Source organism: Rhipicephalus microplus, chromosome 3 (assembly GCF_043290135.1).
Source record: "Rhipicephalus microplus isolate Deutch F79 chromosome 3, USDA_Rmic, whole genome shotgun sequence".
Lineage (NCBI taxonomy): Eukaryota > Metazoa > Arthropoda > Arachnida > Ixodida > Ixodidae > Rhipicephalus > Rhipicephalus microplus.
This window is the reverse complement of record NC_134702.1, coordinates 175,713,697-175,726,065: the sequence shown is the minus strand read 5'-3', so window position 1 is coordinate 175,726,065 and position 12,369 is coordinate 175,713,697.

The following is a 12,369-nucleotide window of genomic DNA, read 5'->3' as shown; positions in this document are numbered from 1 at the left end:
TACTCTTGTAGCCGAAGGCTCCATCCTGCGAGTCGGCCAGAGGGATCCTTCAGATTCGCCAGCCAACACAGGCAATGGTGGTCACTGACTGCTCGGAATTGTCTACCGTAGAGGTACGGGCGAAATTTACTTATGGCCCAGGTGACCGCGAGACACTTTTTTTCGTTTGCAGAGTAATTTGTCTCAGCTTTTGAAAGCTTGCGGCTGGCATACGCTAGCACTTTTTCTTGGCCGTTGTGCCGCTGGACTAGAATGGCTCCGAGCCCGACGTTACTCGCATCAGTGTGAACTTCAGTTTCGGCAGTATCATCGAAGTGGGCCAGGATTGGATAGGCTTGCAGGCGTGTTCTTAACTCATCAAATGCTTCCTGTTGTTCCCTTTCCCACATAATGGGCACCTCGTCTTTTGTCAGATTAGTAAGTGGTTCAGCAATGTTCGAAACATTTTCCACAAATTGCCGATAGTACGCGCATAAACCCAGGAAGCGACGTACTGACTTCTTGTCTTTGGGTGTCGGGAACTTCGCGTTGGCAGCTGTCTTTTCGGGATCTGGCCGAACGCCGTCGGAGCTGACGACGTGTCCGAAGAATCGAAGCTCTTCAAAAGCGAAGTGGCATTTTTCTGCTTGATGGTCAAGTCTGCTGAACGAATAGCTTCTAATACTGTGCGGAGTCGCTCTAGATGTTGGTCGAATGTAGCGGAAAATACGACAACGTCATCCAAGTACACCAAGCAGGACTGCCATTTCAGTCCCGCGAGGACAGCGTCCATCATTCTCTGAAACGTAGCTGGCGCTGTGCACAGGCCGAATAGAAGCGCTTTATATTCGTAGAGGCCGTCTGGGGTTATGAATGCCGTCTTTTCACGGTCGCGCAGATTCACCTCAATTTGCAAATATCCGCTCTTGAGATCAAGGGAGGAGAAGTATTTCGCACTCCGTAGTCGATCGAGTGTATCATCGATACGCGGCAGAGAGTATACATCCCGTTTCGTTACGCTGTTCAGTTTCCGATAGTCGACGCAGAATCAAAGGCTGTTAACTTTCTTTTTAACAAGCACTACGGGAGACGCCCATGAGCTGCTGGAAGGCTGGATCACGTCATCTGAAAGCATCTCCTCCACTTGTTTCTGGATGACGTCTCTTTCGTTTTGCGATATTCGATATGGGTGTTGGTAAATCGGTCTCGTGGCTTCTTCTGTTATAATCCTGTGTTTTGCAATAGCCGTGCGTCGCACCTTAGAGGACGTTGAAAAGCAGTCCGAAAACTTTTTTATAAGGGCGAACAATCGTTTCTTTTGATATTCTAGGAGCCTATGGTTGACGTTAACTGATGCGTCGACGTTGAAGGTCTCTTGTGGAGTGGTTGGCGTTGTCGCTAAACTGCATAGTTCAGTCACCATGCAGAACTTGTGGAAATAGCCGATAGCCATACCTTGCGCAATGTTCTGACATTCATTCCCAAAATTCGTAAGGAGGACAACTGAGCGGCCATTCCTTAAGTGAACAACACCCCTCGCCACGCAAATTCCTTTGTTTAAAAAGAGCTCTACGTTTCTATCCGCTACTCCTTTGTGGTCACAAAATGCCTTATTTTCAACAAGCACCAATACACTATAGCGTGGTGGCACTGTTACGTCAACATCAACAACGCGCAGAGCAGTAAGACGTAGCTTTTCCGATTCCTCCACTGACATAGCTTGTTCGGTCGAAAACGTTACACTGGATCTGCGCAGATTAATTATGGGTCCATTGGCTTGATGAAAATCCATTCCTAGTATAAGCTCCCTTGAACAGTCTGGCAGCACGATGAAGTCAGCAACGTAAGTAAAGCCTCTTATTTCGAGCCTTGAGGTGCATCTGCCGAGCGGTGTAATAGTGTGGCCACCTGCCGTGCGTATCTGTGCGCCACTCCATTTCGTCACAACCTTTTTCAGTTTCTTTGCCAATTTGTGACTCATTACCGAATAATCAGTGCCGGTGTAAACCAAAGCATTTAGCTCGTATCCGTCTATTTTCAACCGCAAATCTGAAGTAATCTTCGCACTGCTGCGCTTATCCTCTGTAAACATACCATCGTCACCTTGAAACCGTAATGGAGGATCTTCGATACTGTAGTTATCAGCGGCCTCACTTCCTCAGGTCGCTTGCTTCAGTTTTCCTGGTATGGGATTGTAGAACGGTGCCCAGACCGTGCGGAAGAAGCACGTGCGCTGGGTGATCGGCAATGCCTGGGCGACGGCGATCTTGGCTGATGTTGGCGTGGTGTGAGTGGGCTCTGGCGCGCGGACAAATACTCTCCGATCTCCGTTGGCCATTCACCGTTTCGAGGGCATGGTGCGTACAACGGAAAGCCCCTTAATCCTGCCTGTCGGTAAGGGCAGAACCTATACAGGTGACCTGCTTCCCCACAATGAAAACACAAAGGCCTGCGCTCATGGTCACGCCCGATGTCACTTTTCCGTGGCCTTTGATCCACGTAGCGAGCTGCACCACGGGCTCATGGCAGGTAGGTAGCCGTCGGTTCCAGTGGACGAGGTGCGCTGCGTACCATTTGTGGGCAAGGAGAGGCCATCGCAACTGCTGCATTGGTGTGCGCCACGTGTTGTCTGAGTACTTCAGAGTACGTTGGGATGCGTTCGATCGGCTGTGGCGCGCGCTCCGGCTCACGTATCATCTGCCTCAGTTCCTCTCGTACTACGTCGACGACAGAAAGTGTTGCTGTAGTATGAGGTGCTTGCAACTTGCTGAGCTCTTCCCTAATCACCGACCTGATGAGTTCTCGCTGGGCGTCCATGTCACTTCGCTGGCATCCAGAGAAGATATTGGCTGGTGCATAGTTTATTTCTCGATTGTACTGTCGAGCCCGCTGTTCTAGCGTTTTCTCGATGGCTGTCGCTTCCGTATGAAACTCCGCAACTGTTCGTGGTGGGTTGCGGACGAGAACAGCGAATAGCTCTTGTTTAACCCCACGCATGAGGTGGCGTAGCTTCTTATCTTCAGTCATATGGGAATCTGCGCGCTTGAACAGGCATCAAGTCCTCGATATACATTGCGACACTTTCGTTGGTGAGTTGGCTCCTGGATTCGAGCGCAGCCTGCGCCTTTTCTTTGCGATCTGCACTGGCATAAGTCGCCAGAGCTTGTCGCCGAAATTCATCCCAGGTCGTAAAGGACTCATACCACGTCTTTGCGAAGTCCTCCAAAGCAAAGTATACGCGGCGGAGCTTCCCTCTCTCGTCCCAACCGTTCAAACGTGCCACTCTCTCAAAAAGTTTCAGCCAATCTTCTGCGTCTTCATACGAGTCGCCATGAAATACTGGTGGCTGGTGAGGCTGATTTATCACCACTTGGGCTGGTGTTACATGACTTGTCATGGTGGCGGCGTCCATTGAATGAGTTCCCCTTGGCGTGAAGTGGAGTGGACTGAATTCTGGTGAATCACCTCAAAGACGGCGACTGGTCCTCTGGTGCACAGGTGTCGGCTCCCCAGGATCAACTCGCAGGTGGTCGGGGCTACGCTGTCTTGCGTTCGTAGGGCTTTGATTCAGTACTCAGCATATCCACCAGAATTGTAACGATGTTGAAGGACTCGGGGTGTAATAAAACGTATTTATTAAAGGGCGAACCTGTGCCCACAACTCGAAGGGACTATGGTCGTAGCACGTTACAGCCGAACACCAAAGATGTCTTGTTCTTCTACTTCTTCAAGAAGAGTCCCAAGCGCTTGGCGCACATCAGCAGAGGCCAGCTGGGTTCTCGTGCTATCATCATCGTCTCTGCGCAACACTAGACGGCACGCATATAAGTCCCTGTGCGCGTGGTGATGGGCGCGTTGTTTGAATGCAGGCACTATGTGGCGGCAATATTATCTACTATTTGATATGTTGTTTGATATAATACAAGACATGACGTGCGATACACAATAAATTCTCAAAATCAGCGGAAAATCGCTCTCTTCTCTCAAGCAAATGATTCCACAAGCTCAGAAAGCACGCGTGACGTATTTTCTTTCCCCGTGCCATCTCTCCCTGCTTAGCTTCCAGCGCTCTCATCGGAAAGAGCAGAGAGAATGCACTTCCAAGTTGCGGCAAATCTTGGTGACTCTACAGACTCTAAAATTCTTGCGGCATGGAATTCATGAGGCAATAAGCTTCTTTAGTAAATACATTCCATGGCTACATGAAGAAGTGTTGCACAGCCCCTTTTCATTTTATTAGGTCAATTCATTTTATTAGGGCTAAACGTTTGTTATGAGAGCTTATATTATATGCTCTAAGTATAATACATTTTTAAATGTTACATGATTGAAGAGTTAAGACTCGCATTCTGCCAAAAGTCAAGTCCTGCTACTACTCAAAGTTGTTGCGAGTTACTTTGAATAAAAAAAATGACATTTGCATAAAGGCTCAATTTACGTTTTTAGAAATTTAATATTGTGGAAGCTAGGTTATGATAAATATGCCCATTTGTCTTTATACCATATATACTATTCGATCTCGATTCAAAACTATTCGATCAAAATAACTATTAGCTTTGAATTCACTTCGAACTAAATTCACTGTGTATTCGCACAAGTCTACAAGTTATGTTTTAGCACCTGATTAAGAACTTCATCATTGTGACCTCACACACTACAAAAACAACAATTAGTCTTGTGTCATGTCATGACAGCGCATTCAACAACAAAGAGAACCATGACTATAAAGGCAATGTCACTTGTTAACTCGATGCAATCAACGTTGACCTCCGCATCTGCCCAACTCTCCAATACATGCAGCAGGGTGACAGGTTCTGTCAATGTTCCATTACTTGTATGTATGAAACGTTTGTGCATGTACAAATTTCAAGTGCCAAGCAGCATTACCGTATATATATATATATATATATTGTAGTGGAGCATACGCACTAACGTGTATGCGCCTTCCAAAGAGAAGGAAAAACCCCGTGCTCTGATTGCACGGGAACCTGGGCCGCCTTTTGCCAGACTTGTCGTACGGCCACTTTTCGTTGCGACATCGTTGCGACTTCTCCGGTTCAATAAACGTCATCACATTTGGTGGAGGCTGCTGAGATCCCCAAGCAGACCTGGAGCTCCGCTCTCACAAGTTGCCCGAGAGACCACTGCAAAACATGACTGACGCAGTCGCCAACCAGGCCGTCCCAGCCCAGCCAGCACCATCGGCTGCCCCGTCTACCTGCCCCGGCGCTACTCGCCAACGGGACCCACCAATCTTCAGCGGCAGTGGCGAGCAAGACGTCGAGGACTGGCTCTCCTTGTACGAACGCGTAAGCGCCAGTAACAAGTGGGACAACGACTCTAAGCTCACCTACGTTATATTTTACTTGGCAGACGTAGCTAAACTTTGGTTTACGAACCGCGAAACCGCCATCGCCAACTGGTCTTCCTTTAAGACACTCGTCACTGAAGCTTTCGGCCGACCAGAGGTCCGCAAGCTCCGCGCTGACCAGCGCCTGCGCCACCGAGCCCAGCAGCCTGGCGAGACGTTTACTAGTTACACAGAGGACGTGCTCGACCTCTGCAAGCGTGTGAATCCATCTATGCCCGAAGAAGAAAAAATTCGGCAGATTCTCAAGGGCATCGAGGATGGCGCATTCCAGATGTTGCTAGCGAAAAGCCCGAACACGGTGGCAATCCTCGTAAGCCTCTGCCAGAGCTTTGATGAATTGCGCCGTCAGCGTTCTATCGCCAGACAGAGTATCCTACCGCCGGAATCGATCTCGGCAGTCACACTCACAAATGCTAACGTTTGCAAGGAAAGTCTATCCAACCAGATCAAAGACTTCATCAGGGAGGAAGTCGCCCGACAGCTCTCCCTGCTGCCGCATAGCGACGCGCCCACCGCAAGCCTGCCTACGACACTGCAGCAGGCCATACGCACGGAAATTTGTGATGTCCTCCCTACAGTGCAGGCCCCTTACCCGTGCACTTCAGTAGCGCCTAATCTCTGAGCTGTCGGCTACGCACCACCTGCACCACCTTCACCTCTCAGCTACGCAGCTGTGGTCGCGCGGCCCCCACCGCATCCAGTCGCCTTATCAGCTCCACATCCTCCGGCATCGCCTCCAGTTTACAGGCCCTCACCTCGCTTTTTCCATCGATCTAATGAGTGGCGCACTCAAGACAATCGTCCTATCTGCTTCGCCTGTGCATCGCTGGCCACATTGCACGCTTCTGCCGCCGTCGCCCCACACCTGCAAACGCATACTTCGGCACTCCTACCTACGCGCCGCAGCAGGCCACCGCATCTGCATATGAACAGAGGCACTCAGACTCGGATCGCCGCCCATCGACTGCTCGTTTCCCATCCCCTCGTCGCCGGTCGCCATCGCCTATGCGTCGCCGACCACCTCCTGAGGAGGGAAACTAATCAGTGCAGTTCCGGAGGCAAGAACTGCAACTTGTGCGCAATTCCCAAGGCCTCCGTTTTCGCCGAAAAATGTTGTTGATGTCGATGTTGAGGGAGTCGCCACATTAGCGTTAATTGATACCGGGGCCGCCGTTTCTGTGATGGACGTCAAATTTTGTCGGAAACTGAAGAAAGTGACCACATCTCTCTGTGGCATGGTGCTGTCCACGGCTAGCGCGCAACGCATTCATCCCTCGGCTCTGTGTACGGCGCGCGTCGTCATCCAAGATGTTTTGTACGTCGTACAGTTTTTTGTTCTGCCATCTTGCTCTCATGACCTTATCCTCGGTTGGGATTTCTTATCAGGTCATGAAGCTATCATCGATTGTTCCCGTGCCGAAGTGTCCCTTGTGCCAACATATGAATTTCCACCACCCGACCGGTCTCCTCGGCTCTGCAAACTCATCGCTGACGACGACATCACCTTGCCCCCGGAAGCTTCGGTCCCTGTAAGCCTTTCATGTGTGGCGCAACCTGACGCCACGGTGATTTTTACGCCATCTCCTGTTTTTACTGAACGCAAGGGCATCGTTCTTCCATTTGCCGTTCTTACAATTGCATCTGGTTTAACCGTAATGCTCGTTACCAACCACTGCAACTACCCCATCAGCTTACTTCGTGGTGAAACGTTGGGATATGTGCAACCTGTCGACCATATCGATGATATTATTCCTCCCGACGAAACGCCATGTCACATTGCCGCAATAACTCATGCGTCTGAGCCATCAAGTTTGTCAGCCTTCGACAATGCTATTGACGCAGACCTTCCCCTCTCGCATCGCCGCCAACTTGTTGCTCTCCTTAACAAGTTTCGCTCTTCTTTCGACTTTCAAGAACCTGCTTTGGGCCGCACCACGACTATCACTCATACTATTGACACCGGCTCACATTTGCCTCTGCGACAGCGTCCTTACCGCGTTTCCGCCGAAGAGCGCCGCGTCATTACGGAGCAAGTAGACGACATGCTTAAACGTGGAGTGATACAGCCTTCTCAAAGCGCTTGGTCATCACCTGTCGTTCTGGTCAAGAAAAAAGATGGTACCGTTCGATTTTGCGTGGACTATCGCCGCTTAAACAAGATTACGAAGAAAGATGTCTACCCGCTACCACGAATAGACGATGCTCTTGACTGTTTACAAGGCGCCGAGTACTTTACATCCTTGGATCTGCGTTCTGGGTATTGGCAGGTGCCAATGGCTGAATGTGATCGCCCTAAAACAGCCTTTGTAACGCCAGATGGTCTATATGAGTTCAAAGTGATGCCATTTGGGCTCTGCAACGCACCTGCCACATTTGAGCGCATGATCGATACCATCTTGCGTGCCCATAAGTGGAAAACTTGCTTGTGTTACCTGGACGACATCGTAGTCTTTTCGTCTGATTTCCCGACACATCTTGTTCGCCTCCACGAGATTCTGACGTGTCTAACTTCTGCGGGCCTACAACTCAACTCCAAAACGTGCCACTTCGCAGCACGCAAACTAACCATCTTGGGACATGTCATCACAAGAGACGGTGTTCTTCCGGATCCCGATAAGCTTCGGGCTGTCGCTGACTTCCCGTTGCCCACATCACTGAAAGCTCTAAGAAGTTTCGTCGGTCTCTGCTCGTACTTTCGTCGCTTTGTGCCCAACTTCGCGTCCATCATCGCACCTCTAACAAGTCTGCTCTCCAACAGCAAAGGTATATCTGCATGGTCACCTGCATGTGACGACGCATTTCGCCAGCTGCGCCGCCTGCTGACCTCACCACCCATTCTTCGTCACTACGACCCCGCTGCTGCCACAGAAATTCACACCGATGCAAGTGGCATCGGTCTTGGTGCAGTTTTGGCACAACGGAAAGGCACCCAACCCGAATACGTAGTCGCCTATGCAAGTCGCGCTCTCAAGAAGGCTGAGTTGAATTACTCCGTGACAGAGAAGGAGTGTTTGGCCATAATCTGGGCCTTGACGAAGTTTCGCCCGTACCTTTACGGCCGCCCTTTCGACGTGGTCACAGACCACCACGCTCTATGTTGGCTGTCCACATTGAAAGACCCGTCCGGACGCCTGGGACGTTGGGCACTTCGATTGCAAGAATACGACATCCGTGTAGTATATCGTTCCGGTCGCAAGCATGCAGATGCCGATGCACTTTCGCGATCGCCTTTGACCCCAGATGTGGCTTCTCTGTCACCACTTTTTACCACCTTGTCACCAATAGACACCACTGACATGCTTTCGGAGCAGCGTAAAGATCCATACCTTGCATTGTTACTCGACTACCTTACCGATCCATCTGCTGTCCCTTCCACGAGAGCGCTACGCCGACAAGCAGCCCACTTTTCCGTGCGAGACAGCATTCTGTACCGTCGCAACTACATGCCTGGTGGTCGGAAGTGGCTCCTTGCTGTCCCAACTCATATGCGCTCTGACATCTGCATGAATTTCCATGCAGACCCTCAAAGTGCTCACGCAGGTGTCCTGAAAACCTACGAAAGGCTGCGCCAACGTTATTACTGGCGAGGAATGTATCGCTTTGTGCAGAAATACGTTCAGTCTTGCACCACTTGCCAACAGAACAAGACACCTCCGCGGCACCTTACTGGCATGTTACAGCCGCTCCCATGCCCGGCTCGCCCATTCGACCGCGTGGGTATCGACCTCTATGGCCCCCTCCCATATAGTCGCTCTGGAAACCGGTGGATTATTGTCGGCGTCGATCATCTGACACGCTACGCTGAGACTGCAGCCCTACCAGCAGCGACCGCCCACGAAGTTGCACTCTTCATTCTCCGCAGCTTCATTCTCCGCCATGGGGCTCCAGGGGAATTACTCAGTGATAGGGGTCGAGTGTTCCTGTCGGAGGTCATCCAAGCTATTCTCGCTGAATGCAACATCATCCACCGGAAATCTACCGCATACCATCCACAGACGAATGGTCTCACTGAACGGTTCAACCGCACACTTGGCGACATGCTGAGGATGTACACCTCCTCCGACCACACTAACTGGGACGCTGTCTTGCCTTTTGTTACCTTCGCTTACAACACCGCGACGCAAGCGACTACCGGTTTTTCCCCGTTCTTTCTGTTGTACGGCCGCGAACCATCCCACCCACTCGACACCATACTCCCGTACCGCCCTGATGTATCGGAGTGCTCCCCGCTTTCGGAAGTCACCAGATACGCTGAAGACTGCCGTCAGTTGGCTCGGTCTATGACAAGTGAGGCTCAAGGTCTACAAAAAACCCGGCATGATGACGCTCATCACATAGCGCCTACGTTTCGTACTGGCTCCCTCGTGTGGCTTTGGGTGCCCCCGCACGTTCCTGGCCTGTCTTCCAAACTTCTGGCCCGGTACCATGGTCCATACCGTGTCATTGACGCAACCTCACCAGTGAATTACATCGTCGAGCCCCTAACACAATCGCCAGATTTGCGCCGTCGAGGACGCGAGACCGTACACGTCGACCGTCTCAAGCCCTACTACGACCCCCTCATTGTGCCTACTCCGTGAGTCGCCAGGATGGCTACTCTTCAACCCGGGGGGTATTGTAGTGGAGCATACGCACTAACGTGTATGCGCCTTCCAAAGAGAAGGAAAAACCCCGTGCTCTGATTGCACGAGAACCTGGGCCGCCTTTTGCCAGACTTGTCGTACGGCCACTTTTCGTTGCGACATCGTTGCGACTTCTCCGGTTCAATAAACGTCATCACAATATATATATATATATATATATATATATATATATATATATATATATATATATATTGTAGTGAAGAATAGGAGCTTCAGCGGCGTTTCTCGGCGCATCAGGGGCATCGCCATCAGCATAAGCTCGTGCTTGCTGCGCTTGGCCGGACGCTGCTGACTGGTTCGCTTTCTGCGTTCTGCGCTGCCAATAAACCCCGTTACAAGTGGTGGATTCTGCTGGGTTTCGATCACGCTGGAGCTTCGGAATCGCATTTTACCATCCATTATGCCTACCGACGCAAGCGCCACTCCAACTCCTTCACCGGCACCGCCTACTGTTTTCTGCGCCGGTTCTCTGCGTCTGCGAGATCCCCCTGTTTTCTCAGGCACAGAAGACAAGGACGTTGACGACTGAATTTCAATGTACGAGCGACTGAGTACTCACAACAAATAGGATGACGCCGCCAAGTTGGCCTACGTCTCCTTCTACCTGTCGAACGTGGCCAAGTTGTGGTTTATAAACCACGAAGCGGAACTCCCTACATGGTCGGTCTTCCAAACGAGCCTCACACAAGTTTTCGGGCGGCCTGAGGTACGCAAACGCCGTGCCGAACAACGCTTACATACTCGGTCCCAGCAACTTGGTGAGAATTTCACAAGCTATATTGAGGACGTTCTGGACCTTTGCAAGCGAGTCAACGAGTCGATGTCTGAAGAGCTTAAGATCAAGCATATCATGAAGGGCATTGAGGACCTTTCCAAATGTTGCTTTCTAAGAGTCCTCGCACTGTCCTAGAACTGAGCGAGTTATGCCAGAGTTTTGACGAGTTGCGCAGTCAACGTCTTTCCACCCGACGTACCTCGGTGCTCGACGACTCTTCGTCCAGCCTTTCCACCCTTGGCATAGGAGAAGACCATGCCCCTCTTCTCTCCAAGATCCAAGAATTCATCCGCGCTGAGGTCGCTCGTCAGCTCTCTTTGATGTCCTGTGTACCCGATCAACCACGCAGATTGACATCTACACTCCGCGACTTCATTCAAGACCAGGTCGCACAAGTTCTTCCTCCCGCCCGTGAACCGCCCCCAGTCGCCGCACCTCTCACGTACGCCGAGGCCGTTGCTCGACCTCGACAGCCTGCGTTCCAGCCAGCGCCTATGTATTCGCCACCACCTTTTTCGCCACCGACCTATTCACCGCCGACCTATTCACCGCCGCCTATGCCGATACCACCTCGGCCGCAGTTTTCTGCCCCCCAGCCGCAAGTCGGAGTCTACTCCGACCAATGGCGGACCCACGACAACCGTTCCTTATGTTTTGCTTGTGGTGGTGTTGGCCACGTGGCACGTTATTGTCGTCGTCGCCAGGCTGCTCAGAACTTTCGACGAATGCCCTCTTTCGACCCTCAGTTTTCTTCAACGCCTTCAAGCCCTCCTTCCTCTTCCTTTCCTTCTGATAGTCCACACGGCCCGACCCGCCGCTCCCCATCTCCACGTCGACGTTCGCTTTCCCCTATGCGTCGTCGTTCCGGACCCACCGATCAGGAAAACTAACGGCCGCAGTTCCCGAGGCACGAACTGCGTTCTCGTCGCCATGCATAAGTCCTCGCCCCTGTCCAGCTAACGTCATTGAAGTGTCAGTCGATGGTATCGTCGTCATGGCGCTTGTTGACACCGGAGCCGCTCTATTCGCCCTTTCCATCAACCTATGCCGCAAACTCCGCAAAGTTCTGACGCCATTATCCGGCCTCTCTCTTGGAACGGCTAACGCACAAAGTGTAACACCTCTCGCAGCCTGCACCACACGAGTCGTCATCGAAGGGATTGTGTATATCGTCGAATTCGTAGTGCTGCCTTCGTGTTCCCATGACATGATAATCGGCTGGGACTTCCTTGGGAATAATAATGCCGTCATTGACTGCTGTCGTGCTGAGCTTGAGCTATCTGCACTTCCTGATGTTGACGCTGTCGAAGCCTCCCTGCCGTGTTATAAACTGTTTGTTTCCGACGACACCACCGTACCACTGCGCTCTTCTCTGCTGGTGGCTGTGTCATGTGACGCTATTTCCGACGGTGATGTTTTATTTACGCCCTCGGCCCTGTTCATTCAACGCAAATGTTCTCCACTGCCCATTGCTCTCCTTACTCTCCACTATGGCGTCACGAAGACGCTCGTGTACAATACGCTAGAAGGGCCTTTACCTTTATTCTATGGTGAATGTCTCGGTCACGTGCATCCGATCGACGCCCGTCACATTTTTGACG